This window comes from Micromys minutus, assembly GCF_963924665.1.
Source record: "Micromys minutus genome assembly, chromosome: 5".
Lineage (NCBI taxonomy): Eukaryota > Metazoa > Chordata > Mammalia > Rodentia > Muridae > Micromys > Micromys minutus.
Genome location: NC_137974.1, coordinates 3297561 through 3320205, shown reverse-complemented (window position 1 = coordinate 3320205; position 22645 = coordinate 3297561). Strand labels below are relative to the sequence as shown.

The following is a 22645-nucleotide window of genomic DNA, read 5'->3' as shown; positions in this document are numbered from 1 at the left end:
ACAAGATGACCAAGGCAGTTTTTATAATGGACAGATTTAACTGGGGCTGGCTTACTGGTTCTTAGGTCCAGTCCATTATCATCATGGCAGGAATCATGGAGATAAGCAGTCATGGCGCTGGTGGAGCTAAGAGTTCTGTATCTTTTTCTGAAGGCAAATAGAACACTGGCTTCCAGGTAGCTAGGTCTCAAAGCCCACCCCTACAGTGACACACTTCCTCCACCAAGGCCACACCTCCTAATAGTGCCACTCTCTGAGCCAAGTGTATTCAAACCACCACAGCATGTATATATTTACAAAGTGCCTTGGTTCTAAGACACAATTACAGATGACCTCCAGATTTTCACCAGTTATCTGGTTATAGGTCACTACAGAGAGAAAAATACACTGAGACAGCCCCTCTCCCAAGACACCCTCTACCTCTTTGAGCAAACAATGTGAGAAAGGAAAGATAGACAGAGGGACTTACCATCCTCTTACAGCTGTAATAGTTTCATTATTCCCAAGCCCTGAGCCCCACCCCTGTAAAGGGTCCCAGAAAACTGTTCCCCTGGCAGACTGCTCAGTTTCCCACAGGAGAGAGGCTGCCCATCACTTCGAGTGTTAATAAACTCTTACTAGCTAATAAACTATTGAATGCTAGACTCTGCTCTCTTCTGCCTTCTGTCTCTATACCGCCTCGGAATTCTAATATTTATATCAAAAGTCATAATTAACAGTTGTCACTATTTAAAGCATACACACACACACACACACACACACACACACACACACACGACTAAAACCTGTCTACATATGCGCAGATTGGAAGAGACTATATGACTGGAAGGGTTACCATTTTAACTTAATTACAGCAACTGCAAAGTCTGTCCTAAGGACTACCTACATGCCCCTCTGAATTAATACTATACATGTCCTTATCTGAATCATTCTCATGCACAAGACAGTTTGCTGCATTTTTGCATGGCTCCAGGATAGATTCACTGAGGCGAGGAGGGAATGACGAAAAGACAGACAGATGCACACGGAGTTAGACAGCTGGGATGGAGTGGTCTGGACACTGGAGAAATCTCAACCTTTGCAAGCTCAGTGTGCTAATCCTACAGAGAGGCGAAGCTATTGCATACAGCTGAAAACAAGGCATGGGTACCAGACAGATAAACAAGAATACAGCTGGATTAAGAAGGCAGGTTTAGCTAATCTCAGCAGAAGCAGGCTTTGCAAGGAAACAATCTTCAGGCTGTAACATCTGGGACGAGGGAGCAACAGCAGAAGTTATCTGGATTCACCTTCAACAACTGGTCCCTGAAGGATGCTGTTGCTGTCCCTCTGAGTTTAAGGCTACGGGATTCCTGACATGGCCATATCCACGTCAAAAGCTCACATTCACTCAGGAGTTCCTTTATTCACTTTTCTTTGCTCCCCACAAAAGTTAGCTTCTGTTCTGATTCCACAGAGCATAAAATGAACTGATTTGTATTCAATGGCTGATTGGTAACAGGAAGTGAGAGGTGGCCTTTGAGGCTTAAGAAAAAGATCTGGGAATGGGTGATCAGCATTCGCTGCAAGCCTGAACATGTCTCTTATTTTATGTCTGCGATTTATTAATAGTTTTCACTAAAACAGATGGGTATTGGGAAAAATAGGAAAAAAAAAAAAAAAAAACGAACCAACCAAAATGACAACTGAGCTTTAAGTTCCACAGGGGTGATTATGTAATAGAAGTTGAGGTACCATATTAAAAACAGGATTTTATAAACCATGGGGAGCAGAGGGAAGCTGGGACCTCAGTGACTGACTGGTCTTTCTGAGAACAAAAGAAGTAAAAGTTATTTATAGTGACCTTTTAATGTTTACCTTAGAGCTGCTAATCAGATGTAAATTGTCACCCCATGGATGTGCATAATCAACTTTATTCCCTTCCCTAATTGAGAAATAGAGTTGTTAATGTCAAGAAACATTTGAAAAATGTACCAAGCTTGCTCAATGGAGCAAGTTCTTTTTAAAAGTCAGTTTCCATATGGTGAAATCATGGAAATTAGGCTTAAAAAAATGAAAAAAGAAAGAAAGACTGATTTGTTATGGGGATGGTCTATGCTGGAAAGCAAAACAAAAGCGGAACAGCACAGAAACCTAAGTTTAGGAATTTGACCACTTCTTATGTTCATCCTACGTCCTGCCTCCCATTGTCCGCTGGCTAGGTCTACATGGCCCAGCTGCAGTGGCTCCAGCCAAGCAGTCCCCGGCCAAGACCTCCAGCCACTGTGGTCCCCATAAGCTGGTCTTCCTCTGAGCAGAAATCCTGGGGAAATTGCAGTCTCCTCTTTGGATTCTTTCTTTCACAGCATAGTTTAAAAATGGACCCAGAGGAAGTCCACAGACATTTTTATTAGCATTTAAGATAAAAAATAAGAGGGCAGGAAACTGCAAGTCTTCTAAGAGAGGAAACCCCATACTTTGTAGGCAGCTATACTGGACACTGGGTTTAGGTGAGTGAGGAAGCCCAGAGTGTGCTTAGGAAAGCAATACAAAGAAAGGGAAAAAAAGAGCAAGTTACACCTTTTTGATTTAGGATAAGACAGAAGCGTTCCAAGGGTGGTGCTCCTGAAAGGAGAAGTACATTACCTCATTAAGAGGGTAATTATTCCTCCCATCTCTGCAGCACAGCAGCTTTCCTGAGGGCTGAGCTCCTGGCCAGGTGATTGACAGATCCAGATGGATTAAACCTTAAGTGAGGAGACAACCATATGTAATGTTGTAACCTTTGAAGCAGATTAGAATGCCATGCCTACACCCAGGGGCAGAAATGGATTCCATTAGGGAGGGGCCTGTCATCAGTGATCTTCGAGGGTTTTTTAACAGCCTCCTCTCAAGAATGGGGACCCTAGGAGTTGGGAGTTGGGCTGAAACTGGGGAACAGATATAATCCAGTTCCACCATGAGAATCCATAGGTCCAGTTCCAAAGCCATCCATCAAAGGGGATTGGTTTTTGTGACACTCTCATATGAAGAGTCTAAGTAAGGTGGTTATTTGTGATATAAAATAAGGAACTGGGAACCAGAACTCTCTTCAGGGGCAAAGAGCCTAAACTACTGCTCTTTTGGCCCCTGATCTAAACTCTCTAGCTAGTTTCTGTCCCCTGTTCTCTGATGAACTCTTACTTGGTCTTTCGATTTTTCTTTACAACTGACCACCAGAGGGGTCAATGAGCCATAAAATGAGAATAACAAATTCCCTCAAGTGATATTTCCAGATGGCCATTGTCTTTATAAACCGAGACATGGCGCAGGAATGACTTTTAATTTACAGTTAGTTTTAGAAGAGGGGGTTGAAACAGAGACACTGAACAAGACTACTCTGCCTGCTCTCATCCTAAGACACCTTCGTACCTTTCCTCAGTGCCTGTCAGTGTATAAAAAATAACTAACTACTCAAAGGGAATACGAAATAGCTTATTCTAGAGTCAAATACAAATGATCATGCCCTAAATTCCATGAATGAATGATTTGATGAAGTTTTTATAACAGAAAAAGGAGAAAATGAACAAACTTCCCAAGTACCTTGCTCGGTGTGCAGGACAGTGGGTCAGAGCACAGGGCAAATGTCTGTTCCATGGCTCAGGTGACAGACGTTTTTGGTCATGAAAATAATGGAAGCTATGGAGGTGTCTGCTCATATATATCAAGATTTACCTACAGCCCCAAGCAAGAAGGTTGGGTTACATGCAGTGGGGGCAATGAATGGTCATATAAAGGTATTAAAGTCCCAAGATAATTAGTAATTAATCTCTGAACATGTACTGTGCCAACTGTTCTAAATTAGGCACTGCACTCCAACCTGCCTTTCAGGGACTCAGCAGCAGAAGCTCATGTTATCATTCTCTGCCACCAGGTAGAGAGCATAACAGGCCCGGAGCGTACCAGAAATGTCACCTCTGTCTCTGTCTCTGTCTCCGTCTCCGTCCCATCTCTATCTCTCCTTCTCTCCTGCCCCCCATCTTAATCCTTCTCTGCCTGTCTATATCTCCCTCTCATGACCCCACTTTGTGACCGCCTTTTGCTCTCCCTTCTCCCAACAAACCTCTTGCCCTAAAGACTCTTGTATGGCATGATCTCTTAGCAGCAAATCTTGGCACATGCCCGCCAAAGGTACCATGCCTCTGTCCTAACCCCAACGTCTCTAACATCACTCAGGTTCTAACCACACCCTCTGTAGACACAGCTTCCTTCACAAATCTCTTGTTTGAAAAAAGACGGGGTTTCTCCTTCATCTTTGGGACAGTCTTCCATTTGATGAGCATCCTTCCCCTTAAAGCAGGCTCGTTAAAATCCCACGTTTATTTGGTGAACTTTCACGTTTAACATGTTGCAGATGAGGAATGAAAGCCACCCTGCGCACAGGCATGGCCAGCAAGCGTTCTGCTCCTAGAGACTAGAACACCGGCTGCACAGAGGGAGCACAAACACAAATGGGCACAAATCCATAACGTCCACATTATTCTTGGCACTAGAGGACCTGCTGGGGCTTCGTCCTGAACCAGTCCAGACTGTAAACTTACACCATCCCAAGGTACTTGTCAACAAGCTGTCACCCTAAAGGGGATCAAAGATTGCTTACTCTGGAGCCAAATACGACTACGGCCCAGGAACAAAGATTCATGCTACATCAAATACCACGTTCCAATATGGGAAGTTTTATGACACTTTTACAGTTAAAGAACAAACAAAAGCTATAAATGAAGACCCTTTCAAATACCTTGGCAGAACATTGGGCAAGTTTATGGCACGGTATATAGGCCGTAGATGCTGTTGACATTTTAGGCTTTGGGCTGGTGGAAGCCAATGGTCTGTTAGTACATTTCAGAAGCATTTATCTAAGAGGTACAAGTAGACGTTAGGTTGCAGAACTGTTTAACACAGGGTATTGAAGGGTTACATATAGCACAGGATGATTTGATTCTACAACATTCCAATTCTCATAGAGTTCCGGTAAGTCCCTCAGCCTTGCAGAATTACTAACATGAGTATTCACAGTTCACACTTGGAGTGGTCAGAATGAGACGTTCCTCACAGCCTTGGGCACTTGAATACTTGCTTCCCAGTTGCTGATGCTGTTTGGGGAAGTGTGGGAGGTGTGGCTGTGAGAGTTTAAAGACTCCCACCATCTTGAGTTCTCTGTTGCTCACATACTATGTGAAGACGTGAGTCCTAGGCTTCCTGCTCTACCTGCCTTGCCTTCAATTGCAGTCAGGGATGCCTAAGAACCCGTTCTTTCTATAAGTCCCTTGCCCATGGTGCTTTGTCACAACAGCGGAAAAGCAACAGACACACCCCTGGTGGCTATGAATCACAGGTTGAGCATGTGGAGGTACTGGGGAGAATTATCTTTAGCATCTAATAAAGATGAGCCTAACCGGACAGGAAAGCAGTCTTTAGTTGTGGCTGGTAAATCCACTAAAATAATCTAAGGATCCCTTCACAGCCATCAACTCTCATGATCCAGGACTGATCCACCCAAGTTTGTACATCTGACATAGCAGTTATATGTAATATATAAGTACAAGAGTTTTAAACCCAAAATTAAAATAACCAAGAACATTGTTTAGGTATGGGTTAAACAAGTAATGATAGGGGATGAGAGAAACAGGCAAAACCAAAAATCAAGTATATCTTTAACTAGATTGATTGTATTTTTTCTCCCATGTCTTTGGTTACATATACTTCATAAAATATGTTAATTAATGTTTGGAGTTTTGAAGATAATTTATCCTCAAATTCTAGTTTTTCTTTTGGCCAGTTTGAAAGCACCACTATAACTAGTTGTAATTTTAGGAAATGTTGGGTTTTAATATTCAATTTATTATTTTTCATTTGTAACTAATACTTTCATTTGTTGTGTTATTCAGTATCAGTGTTAAATATAATCATGGATTAGCATCAGTTGGTTCAGGAAAGTGTATGACACACAATTATCCATCAAGAATGAAGTTATTAGATATTAGGGACTGTGGTCTGGGTTGACCGGGAAAGCTTAGAAAGGAACGACACATAGAGAACACGATGGAGCCCATGTCCCCTGCCCCAGCTAAGGTACCCAGAGAAAGGTGCTCAAGCACCTGCTGCAGGTACCACTATGATGAACAAGTGCGTAATGGGGACATGGGAAAGGAGGAAGTTGTACGCAGTGGGTTCTGAAACTAAGGCTCAGCAACAGCAATGAACAGGCAACAAGGAGGTCATGGTGAGGTTCTGGCCCAGGCTGCCGTCAAAGACTAAGTTCTGTGGTTCTGCTGCAGCCAGGGTCTGTGTAGATGACTATGGCCTGAGTGACCGCCAGAGGTCACACGGCTATCCCTAGTCTAGGCTACTACCAGAAACCGAATGGATATCTGAGGTCTGTTCTGCTGAAGGGAAGCTGCCGATCTGAGTGTCCTGAGCCACCCCCTGAAGCCATGGAGACATGAACGTGAGAGCAGGAGAGCCAACTCCAGCCCATGTTGGCTGGTGAGGTTTCAGAGCTTTCCCTGGTGGTATGGGCATGGAAAAGGTGCCAGGCTCACCAACTCAGCTACCTCCCAGGCCCAGGTCCAGGGCTTTGCCCACCCCAACATCTAGTCCATCTAGGATCTGCTGGTACCGCAGAATCAAACCTGTAGGACCTCCATAATACAGGGTAACGAAAGGATATCTGAGAGGAATCTTTGGAGGGATCTAGTATTGATAGTGTAGCAGAAGCCAGAGGCCAATGACTCTTTTTTATTTTATTTTAATCCTATCGTTTTTCTTTTGAGGTGAGATGCTGTAAGGGCGAAGGGCAGATACAAAGGGACAGGAAGGCAAGTGGGAAGGGGTGTATGATGTGAAATATCGAATCAATAAAAAGGCTTCAAAAAACAAACAAACAAACAAACAAACAAAAACAGAATAACAGGACCTCAAAGGATCAGAGAGGCTTCCCCTACAAACTTGGACCGGGAGAGAGAAAAGGGAACTAGCTAGAGAGACAGGAACAGGCAAAGAAACACTTTCAAAGAAAGTCCCTAAACAAAGGATAGCTGACTAACCCACAGTAGGTGGCTTATCACTCTGCACATCGAGTGCTGCTTAGGACGAGTTAGGGGCTGCTGTTGACGACCTCATACAAACAGCTTCTTAGTACTGTGTCCCACAGACAGGGTTGCTGTGGGAATTGCCGTTTCTTCACACTGTGGAATCTGGTTTTGTAGAGTAACCATTGTCTTAAAGGGGCAGGCTCTATCTAGCAATTATATCAGACTTTAGTTTGGGGGTTTCAATAGACAATCACATTACAGAATAAATGGGATAATGAAATAGTGTTAGCTTAACTTCCTTTCTAACAAAATTGTCATTTCCTATGACCACATACCGGTAGTGACAGAAAGAAAAGGCCAAACCTAGTTCTCATCTGCCTTGAAAACCTTTCAGACAGGTGAGATTTCTTTCCTGGGAGCTCAAGTTCACACCTGCAGAGTATAATGTTCACAAAGACACGGCTGATAGAAGGTGTGTGTTCTATGAAAGGCAAGACTGTTAGCGGAAGAAGCTTGCCTTCCCCAAAATACCCCTTATTCCTACCACACGCTGAAGAGACCCGAGTAGGACCACTTAATTCATGCAGTGTTCCTCCCTGTCCAACACGCAAACTGACCTGACCACGGGAAGGTGGCACTACATAACTGGACAAAGCATATTCGAATACTTTCTGTTTGTGACTCAGTGCTCTAGGTTTTTATACACTTGACTCTTCAATAAAGGCTTTGGACATAATTTGCATACAGTGAACATCTGCCTTTCACGTGTACAGTTTCAAAGGGTTTTTGTCTGTTTGTTCTTTACTATACTCACAGAGTTGGGCAAAAGCCACAGTTTGGAGGCAACAGTGCCGGTTCCAGCCACCTGAGCGTGCTAGGCTAAGCTACCTTTCCCAAGGTGGAAATGATGAAGATGGGAAATAGTGAAAACTGGGGATGAGTTGAATCACTGCACTGGGAGGAGGAAGGCCCGGGACTTGAAATCCATCTTTAGGGTTGGGGCATGAGCTTGGGAAGGAGGAAGCGGGGCAGGAAGAGAGGCGTACATAATGAACAACCACCGTCCAGGTGAGAGCTAGTGAGTCAGTGTCTCAGTGATGGTTCTTCAGGGTGGGTCACAGAGGCCTTTGTCTTTACCTAAACAATCAATCTGGTCCCCACAGGAGAACTGCTTCTAGTCCAGGGTATAGCTTTCAGCCTACAGAGGGTGGGCACTCCGTCCTCTGAGCTTTTCCTGTCCACAGAATCCAAAAAGATAGCATGCTTGGATAAATACATATTTCTATGACCTCAGAGCTGATAATTAATGTGTGCAGGGGGAGGGGAAGGGAGAGAGGGAGAGAAAGAGAATTATGTATGTGAGAAAGATTTTGTGTGTGTGTGTGTGTGTGTGAGAGAGAGAGAGAGGGATAGAGAGTGTGTGTGTGTAAGTGTGTGTGTGTGTGTGTGTGTGTGTGTTTGGTGTGATGGGGGAGGGGGAGGGCCCACCCCATTGCTGGTGGTGCCATCCATGGACTAATGATCCAGGATACTATATGGAAGCAGGCTGAGCAAAGCCTTGACAGCAAGTCAGTAAGCAGCATCCTTCCATGGCTTCTGCATCAGCTCCTGCCTCCAGGTTCCTGCCCTGTTTGGTTCCTGCCTTGAGTTCCTTCAGTGATGGACTGAAATGTGGAGTTGTCAAATGATGGGGGGGACTTTGCCCCTCAAATTAGCTTTGGTAATGGACATTTTTGGAACAATAGAAACCTAAATAAAACACCAAATAATCCCATTAAAACCTCATCATCTTGAAAAAAACTTCCTGAGCCGCAACCTTCCATGCCAGCTCTACAACTCCCAAGAGCCATGCTACTTCTCACAGATCTAGGTACTCTAAATCGTGTAAATGGAGCCGCTTGTGGCCAGCTCCTTCTGCTTAGCCTGTTGTCTTTACGGTTCACTCATAACGCAATGTCTAAGGACATTCCTTTTTAATGTTCAAATAAAATTCGGCTGTATGGATATACCACCGCTCATTGGTTCTTTCATCGGGTAATAAATGTGTGGGAAACGAATACTTTGCTCTGTTGTGGAACAAAGAGCACTTGCTATCAATATTTGTGATCAGGTATTTATATGGACATGGATTTTGAGCTATTCTGGAACACACCTGGAAAACTGTTGAATAATCTGTTTTCTAAAGGAGTGCATCATTTTCCTTGCAAATTGAACTCGTTGCATTTCTTCTTTCTCTTCTCTCCGGTTGTGAGGTTCAGCTGGAAATAATTGTATACGTGTGTATACAGTTATTTTATAAAGAGTGAGAAGTGTTGCCATTGTGTGTTCATGTAAACACAGCGAACTCGTTTGCACGAGTTAAAGAAGCACAGAGGCATTCGTGCAATGCTCAGACCCTGGCTGTCCATTTCCAGGCAGAGACGATGCCTTTAGGAAATGATTGAGGACAACCTAAGTGGGGTTCCCTGTGCCAATAAAACAACTGTGCAGGGGTGGGCAGGACTAATATCTGGAGCCCAAGTTCTTTCATCACAACAGGACAATTCAACAGACACAAACATAATTGAAGAATATATTGTGGGGTTTGTTTTGTTCTTTCAAAGAGAGTATATTCAGCCAGATACATCACAGGAAAAATTATTTGTGGAAGCAGAAAACAATTTTATTGGCCCTTAATGGATAACAAAGTTATCCATTAGAGGAAAGCTTAAAGAAGAATTACATCCCACCTAAGGAACCATTTAAACAACAACAACAACAGAGACTAAATAAATAGAGTAAAAACTTTCAAAAGCTACCAAAGAGCCTGAGATGAGACAACTTTCAGCCATTGGCTGACTATGAGAAGTGAAGAAGTTGACAGAATAAAACACGACTCCAGTTCAGGTGTAGAAGACGAGAAAGATGGTTACAGCATTAACGAGACCAACGTAAGCTCTATAGGAGAAGTCGATAAGAGACATGGGTCAGTGTTACTCATATGTCACGTTTAATGTATCAGGGACTTGCAATTTGAGGCCCACTAAGCCAGCATAACCAAATGGAGCTTAAGAAAAGTATTTCCTAAAGGATGCCACTGTTGACACCTTCAGGATGGTGAGGAGGGAGAAGAAAACACACCTGTTTTAAGACCTACCCCATCAGGACACTCTGGCCACTGGGGTTCAAAGGAAACCAATTGAGCAAGGGTCAGGATTTAGGAAAACGGATTCAGCATTAGGAGTAAGCCTTGTGATGGCTGCTGACTGTCCAGCCGCAATGATCTATGGGACATCATAAACTTAGGCTTAGCCTACCTCCCTAGCGCTGATATGTAACAGCTTTACATTTGCCTGTGACACATGACAGAAAGAATTTCCATTGAGAAAGGTGAAGCAGCTCAGAGCAGACTACCTGCTACTAATCTGAAAATTGAGAAGCATCTACCTCAGAACTAGGGCCAGGTAGTGCAAAGAAATGAGGTTCCAGGGAGGACCTAATTCACATCAAAATGAACAGACTGCTGGGCGTTGGGGAACTTTCATAGCTGGCCATGGCTCACCCAGCCACTCCTTTCTCTGCACCTGGCATTAGAAGGCAGGCTGCTGTGGGCTCCCACATACTACTGTAGTTGAGGTATCAACAAAGGAAGTTCTACCTGCCCTCTCAGGAAAGCCTCAGGACTGAGAGCAATTGAGCCTGAGGAGTGGAGGAAGGAGCAGATGGGTCTCCAAGACACCTACATCCGGAAGGGTAAGAAAGAAGAGGAAATAAAGAAAGGGGGTGGAGAGGGAGGGAGGGAGAGCAGAGAAGGAAAGAAGGGAGGAAGGAGGAAGAGAGGAAGGGAGCATTGGGCACTGGGAGGAGAAACTGCAGCACAAGAGAAGCTCAGGAGGAATTGAACTGGAGAAGCCCTCAGGCTCCCTTAGCCCTCGGTGCTCCACACTAACGTTTTCAGTTGACTGTAGCAAATAACGTGCAGCCAGGAAGAAGGCTTTGCTTGTGAGTCTTGAGGTTCTTGGGCACAGCCACTGTGAATGACGCATTGTGCATAAATACTATCAAAAAGTAGCAGTTAACCTAGACCTAAAAACTTTTAATAATGACACTAGTTATATGAAAGTGGAAACAGATTTCCAAAGACTATAGTTCTTTCTGGAATCAGAAAAATATCAAAAAACATCACAGAAAATTAAAAGCAAGAGAGTCAGTGGATATAAAACAGTGTGACCGCAAATTTGAACAACTTAATTAAGTCCTCTAAAGGAATTGTTTGGGAGTGGGGAGGGTGTCTGAAATAGAGTATCTGAAGCCTGGACTGGTCTTGAACTCACAGTGTAGGACATGTTTGCAATCCTCTTGTCTCCACTTAGAGAATTCCGAGATTACAGAAGTGTGCAAACTGGGCACTGCTCTCAAAAAGGTGTTTTCTAAAATTCCTGAATCTAAAATTTAACTGAAATAAAACACTGGAGGCATGAGTAGCTGTTTTCTACCCCGTTTTATATGAGGGAAAAGTCAGAGCAAAACAATGTTAGCACCACAATAGAATAGAACACTGAGGCCTACACTTTTTACTCTTCATGTCTTGATCTGCAGCAGGCTGAAAACTGTGAGCAGCACATGTCTAGACTTCTGCACACTTCATGAGAGATGTATTTGTTCCAAACAGCATGTCTCCTGACAGTCCTGCTATGGAAAGAACATGAGTCACAGAGGCGGAGAGGCTCTCCTAGTTCCAGTGTTAGGTGAAGTCACAGCTTCCAGCCTTATACATACACTTGTTCAGAGCCTGTGAGAATAACAACCTCAGAGCTGAAACAGCCTGGCATGCGACATTTCAGATAAATGAGCAGAGAATTCAGCCTGGGCACTGGCTGCCGTAGAAGAAGGAGTTGATGCATCAAAATGACTCCTCCTCCAACCTGTAAGAACACTGGGCAAAACATCACAGACCATATGGAGGCTGGAAAAACCCTGCAGGGGGCCCGGCAAGATAGTTCAGCCAATGAAGTCATTTATCTCCAAACCGGACACCCGGGGTATGAACCAAGGGACCCATATGATGAAAGGAAAGAACTATGAGCTGTTCTCTAACTTCAACATGAGCACCACAGCAAACATGCATGTGAACATATACACATACATATAATCGACCAATCAATAAATGTGTGTATGTTTGTAAATTCCAGTAAAGTGGCTGAGGAGATGGCTTAGTGTGTACAGTATTATATAAGCACAGGGCCCGAGTTTGATCCCTAGAGCCCATGTCAAAAGTTAAGCATGATACCACATGCTTGTAAAGCCAGGATCTGGAGGTGGACGCAGGCAGATCTCCTGGGCTCACTGACCAATCCACTGAATCTAATTAATAAACCCGTGTCCCAGTGAAAGAGCTTGGTTAAAAAAAAAATAAAGAAACAATAAACAAGGCAGATGTGCCCTCAAGAATGACAGCCAGCGTTGACCCTCTGGCCCACTTGTGCATGCGCAGAGTGTGCACCATAAACCCTCCCACATGCACATGAGTCCCAGGACATGATCATCTTTGGGATATCATTCAGGCTTCTGCATAATGTTCTGTTGGAAGCCAGGTGGCCCCTAATGTAATACTGGAGTTTTGTAATAGACATGATTTGAGAGAAAGAAATGTTCTCCATAGAATGGTTCACAAGCCACAAAGCTCACTTTCTGTGCCACAGAAAATTCGGATTCAATCCACATATTCTTAATTGAAGTGTGGGCTATACAAAGGACTCACTCACTGTCTCTGCCTCTGTCTCTGTGTGTCTCTATGTCTGTGTGTCTCTATGTCTGTCTGTGTGTCTTCGTATGTCCCTCTGTATGTTCTGTCCCTTTGCCTCCCTCTCCCTCGCCCCCCGCCCAGGCTGGGTAAAAGAAGCAGAGAGCTGGTTTTTCATCGGATGAAAAAAATATCCTCAGACAGCTGCAGTGGCTGGAGAGAGACTCCAGAGTATTCTTCATGTTACTCCTTTTCTGAATACTAAGGAAATTCCTTAGGCCTTTCGGATGCACTGAAAGCTAGTTTTGAAAGATAAGGTATTAGACCACTTCCAACGGGAATCCGAACACTGGCGATTACTTACTTTGCTGTAATTACTCTGCACACAGGGAGATTAGCTTTCAAATGCTACTGGGTTTGCATATAGAGATTTCAAGAATAAAGACACAGTTCATATCTTGAATACTTAGGGTTTGGAGCCTGCACCGGGACTAAGGAGTGAAGACAGGCAGGTGCACACCCGCACAAAGGATTACAGACAGCATCGCTGTTTGTCTGAACTCCTCTCTGCCACGTTCTTTATAGAAGGAATCTTGATTTTTATTAGAGCTGCTTCTAAATGCGAATGTGTTTACATATTCACAGACGAGTTTTAGTTTCCTAAGTCTCAGATTTTAAGGCAGACAGCAAGGTAGGTAGCAAGCCCATCTCAGTAACAACACAGGAATGAAACGGGTTTGAATTGCAAGAACAATCTTCTAGGAAAAACCAGTGGAACTTTGGTATTATTGAATGAACAGTCTAGGGTGGTTTCTAAATTATTTGTATCGTGACTTACACAGAGACCAAATTTATTCCTCCAGCACGCCATCCTTCTGGGCTTCGGTGCACCCTGACATTAACTCCTCCTTGAAGTTGTCGATGCCCGTATATGCTTTTAAACATTTCATTTTAAACATTTATTTAATTATCATCAATTCAAGAGAAGTTGCAAAAATAGTATGGATGTCCATGTATACTTTTTTTAAGATTTCCCATCTTACACAGTTCAAAAAGGTCTGGAAAATTAGACTATCCATTCACAGAAAAGGTTTATTCACTGTGAAACGTTCCCTCAGCCCACCTCTCGTTAGGTCTAGGTTGTGGAGCGTATAGAACAGTATCTATACATCTAGACAGGTGAGTGAGGGGAGACACAGGTGTCAGAGCAGTATCCATACATCTAGACAGGTGAGTGAGTGGAGACACAGGTGTCAGAGCAGTATCCATACATGTAGACAGGTGAGTGAGTGGAGACACAGGTGTCAGAGCAGTATCTATACATGTAGACAGGTGAGTGAGTGGAGACACAGGTGTCAGAGCAGTATCTATACATCTAGACAGGTGAGTGAGTGGAGACACAGGTGTCAGAACAGTATCTATACATATAGACAGGTGAGTGAGTGGAGACACAGGTGTCAGAGCAGTATCCATACATCTAGACAGGTGAGTGAGTGGAGACACAGGTGTCAGAGCAGTATCTATACATCTAGACAGGTGAGTGAGTGGAGACACAGGTGTCACCTATGTCCTTCTCGATGATACTGCCACCAAAACACTGCTATCATGTTGGTCCCCATAATACAAGAGAACACAGGCATCTTAAAGGATTGATAATAATACTCTTTATAAGTTGCAAACCTGTTTAGAGGACAGAGCCATCCACTAGAGAATAGAATTATGAACACTTTACCATCCAAGCTCAAAATCGAGGAGAGCCTGATTTTCATTTTCTTATCTTTTTGTAGATAAAATAGTTTATTTGAGTTTACAACTCTTAGGTTATTCTCCATTGCTGTTGGAAAGAAATCAAATTGGAGCTTTTTACGTGCTGCTAGAAATAGTTGGCTAATGCTCTTCTTCAGATTAAGCCTACTCACTGGCATAGTGAGGAAACTACTGACCAGCAAACCTGGAGATCTAGAATGTGATCTCACATGATCACATGCCTGTGTCCCACTCCTGCCAACTTCATGTGCTGGAACTCAGCCAAGAGGTAGATTAGTGATGCGCCTTACTCCTTCTCTGTATGAAACAAAGACCAGGTACCATGTCAGAGAAACGGGTTTTCAACAGACAGTAAGGTGCTGCTCTCAGTCATAGAAGGACTAGCCTTTGTGACCATTAGCAACAAATTCTTATTGCATTAAATCACCAAGGCCAAGGCATTCTGCTGTAACAGTAGAAAGAAACTGCCTACAACAGGGAACCTAAGACCTGGGGGAGGGGAGATGTGTGGCGAGGCAGAGAGAAGTATATAATGTTCTTTCCCTGTGCCTCCTCTCCTTGGGCATGTGTACCAACCCTTCTGCTACAGGAGCACAGGTGAGATAAGCCCTTCATCCACCCCAACTTTGCCTCTTTTACGGTACACGTCACCACTGCTTACCCCGTGCAAGTCTAGACAACGAGGAGTGTGGCCAACCTCTTGAGTAGACTTTACTTCTGAGGCCATAAACAAGGGCGGCTGCAGAACTACGCTTGGCTATTTCTTTAGGACTCTTGGAGAGAACTGCACTATCAATCTTCCTCTCTGTTGCCAGAAGGCCCACAATGAACCCATTCCTCAGTTCTATAGAAAAAATCTAAATTTTTGCTGAGTGGCCGACCAGTCTTAATGCAAAATAACAAACAGATGAGATATTCTGAGTTAAGAACTTAGAAATTAGATTTATTTTTCTCATAATGTTCATACATACACACACACACACACACACACACACACACACACACACACACACACGCATGCACGCAATCACTGCAAAAGAAAACAAAATAAAAACAAACACCACCAGCCAAACATTGTTCACTACTTTTCTGCCAGCTTACAATGACTTCTTTATTAGGCTCACACCTTTTATTTTTAACAGCAAGCCTGAGTCTAGTGACACATTTTAAAACAAGCATTTCCAATATTTAATAAAATAGTAAACTAATATAAGCTCAGTGACCCAGGCTCCAACTTTATAGAATCGTCTTCTGTAACAAAAAACAAAAACCCTAAAATGCCAACATGACAGAGATGGTGAGACATCAAAGAGTAAATGATTTTTTTTTTTGATAAGGAATATTCTAGATAATAATTGGATGAAGTTACTTATGGAAACATATTAAAAGGTAAGAGTATCTTAAATGAGGGAAGATCATATAGAATAATAAAATGGAATGAATGAATGTTCTTCAAGCAAAAGCAAGTCTTATTGAAAAGAGAAACAGGGGGATGGGGTGACAGTAAATAGAAAGTAACCCTAAGACAACATCATTCTAAATAAAAATAAAGGACGTGAACTGAAACCAAACCAACAGGCTACACACTTAAAGAAAAACTTCAAGAAGCTGGAGAGACGGCTCAGGGGTTGAGAGCGCTGACTGCCCTTCTAGAGGTCCTGAGTTCAAATCCCAGCAACCTCATGGTGCTCACAACCATCTATAAATAGATATGACTCCCTCTTCTGCCACAGAGGTCTTCATGAATGTAGAGCACCACACACCAATGCATTAAACAAATAATAGATCTTTTTAAAAAGTAAATTTCTTTTCATTTTTAAAAAGTAAAAACTTCAATAGTCATTTTAACTAGACTTAGAAACCTAGGAACCACAAGTACAAAACAGATTGTTATATTGTAGAATCAAGCAGCCAACTACATTGCCTGAAAAATGAATGTTAGGTAACTCAAGACAGAACACACACACACACACACACACAGACACACACACACACACACATACACACACACACACATACACACACACACATACATACACACACACACACACACACACACACACACACACACACACACAAATGGTAGAACATGAAACCAAGCTAGACATCCACCAACAGTTGAATGAATAAAGAAACGTGACACATATCCACAGTGAAACTTCCTGAAGCCATAAAGACAATGAAATCAACACGTGAATAAAGATGCACACGAGAGACCACCATGAAATCAAAATAAGATTCAACAGTACTGTTTGCTCTCATACACTGCACCTGTATGGAAAATTACGTGTGTGTATTTGTGTGTGTGTGTCTGTGTGTGTGTCTGTGTGTGTGTCTGTGTGTGTGTGTCTGTGTGTGTGTGTGTATGTGTGTGTCTGTGTGTGTGTGTGTCTGTGTGTGTGTGTGTCTGTGTGTGTGTCTGTGTGTCTGTGTGTCTGTGTGTGTGTGTGTGTCTGTGTGTGTCTGTGTGTGTGTGTCTGTGTGTGTGTGTGTGTGTCTGTGTGTGTGTGTGTCTGCAAGAGATGGGACTAGAAGGGTGATAAGAAGAATGGAAGAAGGGAAGAGAGTAATGGACCCCACAGAACAAGAAGGCAGAAGGAGGGTCACCATGGGGAAGAAAGGGAACAGTGCGAGAGGGAAGGAACTAGACAGGAAAAAGACGAAAGACGTGAGGATAATGCTGGACACGCATGAACAAAGATACCACGGTGCAACACACTCCGATATATGCTAACATAAGAGGAACAAAAAGATTAAAACAGACATTAATTAATTTATATAAAAATAAAAGAATATAGTCAGGTTAATACTTTTAAAGAGTAGACTCCAACAAGCAGTTCTAGAAACAAACGAATTTTGTTTGTTTACAATGACAGGGTCGTTACTACGGCTACAACACCGTTTCCTTTATACCAATCCGAAACATGTACACCTGAGAGTCTTAATCTACAGCGAAAACTGGCAAAAACAGGACTTAGAACATTTCTTTCACGGGAAGTGACGGAACAAAATGCTAATGCTCAGTATTTGACAGGGGTAAGCAGCCTTGGAGGGCACTGAGGGTGGAGCCCTTCCTCATGGCCGACCTCTCACCTCTTTTTCCCTAGTAAGAGCTGCTCAGGACCTCAAGGGCCATAAGAAGAGGCGAAGCTACAGGGCCTCTATTGGGCCCAGTTAAATGAAAACTCCTTGCTCCTGTTCAAAAGAATGAGATCTGTGTTCTAGCTCTGGCTCTGGTAGAAACAGGACATTCTAGTCTACTCTAAAATTTACAGCATTAAACACAGTTGGCTGCTCTCCTCGCTCAAGAGTGAATCCAACTGGACTTGCCAATCCTTCCGCCTTCAGGTCGCAGCAAAGGAAGGGAAGCTGGGTCACCTGAAGAAGTGGTACACACAGGGGAAGACTGTGCATTTAGACCTGCAGAAGACCCGCCCTGCGGTACTTGTTTACAGAGCTCCCACGGCCTGCACAGCTCTAAGCCCGCCTCCCTTTTTCCTGAGTTCTACCTCAAAAAGCACTTTTTCTTTTCCTTCTTTCTGTCATTTGTTGGTTTGCTTGTTGGATACTGCCCAAAACGCCAAGCCTGTTTTCCTTGACATAGAAGGGTTTCTCTAAGGTCACACTGGACACAACCTTTCTACTGTTGCTTGCCACACCCGACTGAAGGAGATGCCTCTCTTCTCCAACCATAGCTCAAGACACAGCTCTCTTCCTCTCTCCGCCCTTCTTCCTAGCTGCAGTTTAGACTTTCCCTGCTCTCTTTTAAAATAGTCATTATGCTTCCTTCTAACTCTTTTATTAAGAAGACTAAGAAGCCCAGAGGCAGACCCTGACTCCCCCAGGAACATGATGTAGTGGAGTGGACTCAGATGTGTAGAATATTAAGTCAGCGAAGCAGATGTGACATGAGGAACGGACTCCTCACGCACACTGAAAAGCAGCCCTTGGGAACGTAGCCCCAGGTACACATGTCTCACCCAATCAAGACAGCCCCTAACCCTGCTCACACAGCCAACTCTACCCAAAGAGACAGATCTCACTCACTCACACACAGGAAGGAAGGGAGATGGAAGCAGCTGGAAGCAGGGCCTTGGACAGAAGTGATTTTGTGGGAAGGGGGAGGGGAGTAGAGAAGATAATGGAGGTGGAAGTCTTTGATAGAAGAATATTATATACATATGTGTAGTTATAAATGAATAAAATGTGTGTGTGTGAGAATGAGGGAGAGGGAGGAGAGAGGGAGAGATCTGTGGGGCCTGTGGAAGTCAGAAGATGGCACAGGGTCTCCTGAAGGTGCAGTCACAGGCAATCTGTCATGGGGGCTGGGAACCAAACTCGGGTCTTCTGCAAAGTGCTTGTTGCCCAAGCTTATCTCCAGCCTTACCACAAAAGAGCTTTTTGTTCCTCAGAAAAATGGACATAGTACTACCTGAAGACCCAGTTATTCCACTTCTGGGCATTTACCCCAGAGATGCTCCAACATACAACAAAGACACATGCACCACAATGTTCATAGCAGCTCTATTTATAATAGCCAGAAGCTGGAAAGAACCCAGATGTCCTTCAGTAGATGAATGGATACAAAAATTGTGGTACATATACACAATGGCGTACTACTCAGCCATCAGAAACAATGACTTAACAAAATTCTTAAGAAAATGGATGCATCTAGAGAATATCATCCTGAGTAAGATAACCCAGTCACAAAAGAACAGACATAATATGCAGTCACTGATAATGGGATACTAACCCCAGAAAGCTCTGAACACCCTAGAAACAACTCACAGACTGTGTCAAGTTCAAAAAAAAAGAATACATTTTAATTAAAATAGAACTGTATCACATCCACCTTTCCTTCCTACAACCCCTCCCAGCTTCTCTCCCATCCCCTCAAACTAATACCCTCTTTTCCTATATTATTGTTACATATATACATATGTGTATCTATATGTACACACAAATACTTAATTACAACCTTAAAAATGTATTCGTATACTTCTATGCAAAAATGTACATTTATCTTTGTTTCTTAAAATAAAGCTTTTCAATAAAAAAACAAAAAAATAAAAAAATAAAAATATTATTTTAAGAAAAAAATTTAATAGATCATATATGTGAACATAAAATAGTCAGAGAGATTCAAGTCATATAAAACATATTATATGTTTATAAATCTTTTAAATAAATCAGTAACATAGCTTAGAAATTTAATGTAATATGTCAAATGTTGGGAAACTTTTTTCTAAATCACCCACAGGTTAAAAAAGAAATCATGAACCAAAGTGAAATATAGAACTGAATACTAATTATATTAAAATTTGTCAAAATACCTGAAGTGTCAATTAGAAGATTTTCTAAGACTTATATTTTAAAAAACTTTTAAGTCTTAATGTTACTGATTTATGCTGTCAAGCTAAGGAGAAGGGAAGCAATAAAGTAAAGCAGAAAAAATAGAAAAAAAGACACACAATAATAAATGTCAGCAAACATAATCTTGATTCTTGGAAATAAATCTAAAAGAAGAAGAAAAAGCATGATCCAGCGATTCTATGATTACCCAACACTCCCGCAGGGCAGCAGCACTGGGGGAAAGAGAGCTGCAAATCAGTAACTCAGACAACGGTGCAGAAGTTACCAAGAAAGCATTTGTAAACCAAGACTAGCAGAAAGAGTTAAAAAATAGTTTCCCACGGATGTGTAATATCTAACCCATCTCAACCTTCCAACCTTAAAATACAAAGAGCACCGAAGATGTGGGAGGACATGGGACGAATGACATCGATTCTGCATCACCGTGAACACCGCCATCCTCCAGGCACACACTCCTGTCAGAAAAGACCCCTCTTGCCATTTCTCCTCGCTGATACAGACATCACAGACAGGGTAAGAGAACACGAAACAAGCAAAACTCGAGAAACACTCGTTTTGGTCGTTTTGGTTGTTCCTTTCTCTGGCAGCAAACCACCAAAGGTTGCTGAGAGAGAAGATTTTAAGGAACACACACACACACACACACACAGACATAGTTAGCAAGGCTAGATAATACTATGGTAAACACAGACAGATGGCTCACCTTACAATTTTCCAGCTCTAAAGTGGTACAGCAATACACAACACTCAGATCCCAGGGAACTCAGCACTGTGGACTTGGGGAGGCTGGGCAATGAGAGCAAGCCATTCAGCCGACCACGTGATCACAGTGTCTTTCGCTAAGTTGTAACTTTCTGAGGGGAAGGATGTTTAAATGCATGCTCCGATATTGTCCACTTACACATTTATGAAGACACGGCATAAGCAGGCACGCTTCTGTTCACTAGAGTCACGTCTATCTATGTTTCTAGCACACTTCTGTTCACTAGAGTCACATCCATGCTTCTAGACCACCAGTCACTGTATGCATCTGAAATAATGCCACGCACAACAGCATTTTCAGATGATAAGTAGGAAAAAGTGTGACAAACACGAAAGTCCCCTGTATTTAAAGCTGTAAAATACTACAGAAAAATAAAGATGTATGCCGTGTCCCACACATGTTGATAAAATAGTATTTAATAATGTTAAAGCAGTAGCTTCCCCAGTGAAATTCTCAACACAATTTCCATAAAAAAATGACATGACTCTAAACTTGGTGCTATATAAAAATATGAATAATCTAGTTAACAAAACAATCGTTAAAAAGAGCAAAACTGAGGGATGTTTTATAGGGTTGGTAAGAAAGAAATGTAAAATTCCTGTGTTTGAATCATAGCACCCACTGCAGCAGCGGCATGAGGCAGTGGAGAACACACTTACTGAATTAATGCCACTATTAAAGGGTGTGTAAGTCCACCCTCTCATATGTGCCCCTCCGTGTCACGTCAGCCCTCACCACGTGCCAGAGTCACCTCTCGGGCTTCCCGGCTTCTACCCTTTTGAGCAATGCTTCCTCCTTATAAACTACTCGGAGTTCAAGATCTCCCTTCACTGCATCAATGGATTCAGACCAAACTAGTTCCACAGGAGTGGGGTGTAGCTATAACAACTAAAAATGTGGAAGAGTTTTGGGGGTGATGCTAGGCAGAAGCTGAAGAGTTTTGAAGTGGAGGCTGAGAAACTTGAGGATTGCTGGGAACCAAACATCTGGGGTGATGCTGCTGAAAGCGGTAGAAAGACACAGGATTTCCAGTGGAGAGCCTTAGTCATCCTATGATGCCCACGTGCTGTGGGAACACTCAGAGGAATATGAACAGATCACTCTGGTGACAGCTGAAGGGATGATGGGTAGAACTGGAGGAACACTCACCCTTGCCATAGAGTGGCAAAGGTATTGGCTGAGTCATTTCTGTATGACGAGGACTGCAGGGGGAGGCCGAATTCAGAGTGGTGAGCCAGGAGAGTGGGCAGAGGAAAGCTCAAACCAGTAAAGCATTCAGGGTGGGTGCTGTGTTATTTCTTTAATGGCTTACAGAGAAATAATAGACGATAAAAATGATTTAAAGATATTATTTACAAACGTGGAAGGAGAAGATAAAAGTTTAGAAGTTCTCAGCTAGGCCATGTGAGCAAAAAATGCCTACTGACTGGGAAGAAAATCCAAGTGCACATCCAAGCAACCAGTGGATGAGTGGGCTAACCCAGAGGAAAGAAAACATACACTTTCAGCAGGGATATGAGAAAATGGTGTTGTGCCCATTCTATCTATGGGGAGACGGGGCCTGGGGAGAAGGACAGTTTCAAGGGAGGGGTACAGGGAATGTATGGGGTCTTAGGGCTCTCTACTCAAGGCAGCCACATCCCAAGCATCATAGTCTTTGGATGTCCCAGCTGCGGCTCAAGTGGATCGTGTGGAACGTAGGCAGAGTCCTTGGGCTGCTCATTTGCAGGCACTGACCACTCAAGAGCTGCCCCAAGACTCCTAAACGTGAAGACAGCAGTGTGCAACATCAGCCTTGAAAAGCTGAAGACAAGGAATTTCAGTGAAAACCAAAGTTTGGGTTGCACTAAACAGTTACTCGGGGCCTCCAAGGACCAATCCATACCCTGTGTATCTAGAAGCCAAGAAACAGACTCAAGATTATTTTCAAGGTCTAAGGCTTACAAGGGACCTGAAATCCTTTCTTCA

The 22645-nt window shown here is 43.0% G+C and overlaps 1 protein-coding gene across 1 annotated transcript in view; it reads right to left on the bottom strand.

Moving 5' to 3' along the window:
• The window catches only part of ENOX1 (ecto-NOX disulfide-thiol exchanger 1), a gene marked incomplete at its 3' end in the record, with an annotated part of 494647 nt that extends 473998 nt beyond the window's left edge, over window positions 1-20649 (bottom strand). The window contains 1 exon segment of the mRNA XM_080917124.1: window positions 20618-20649.
• Window positions 20650-22645: the final 1996 nt, after the last annotated feature.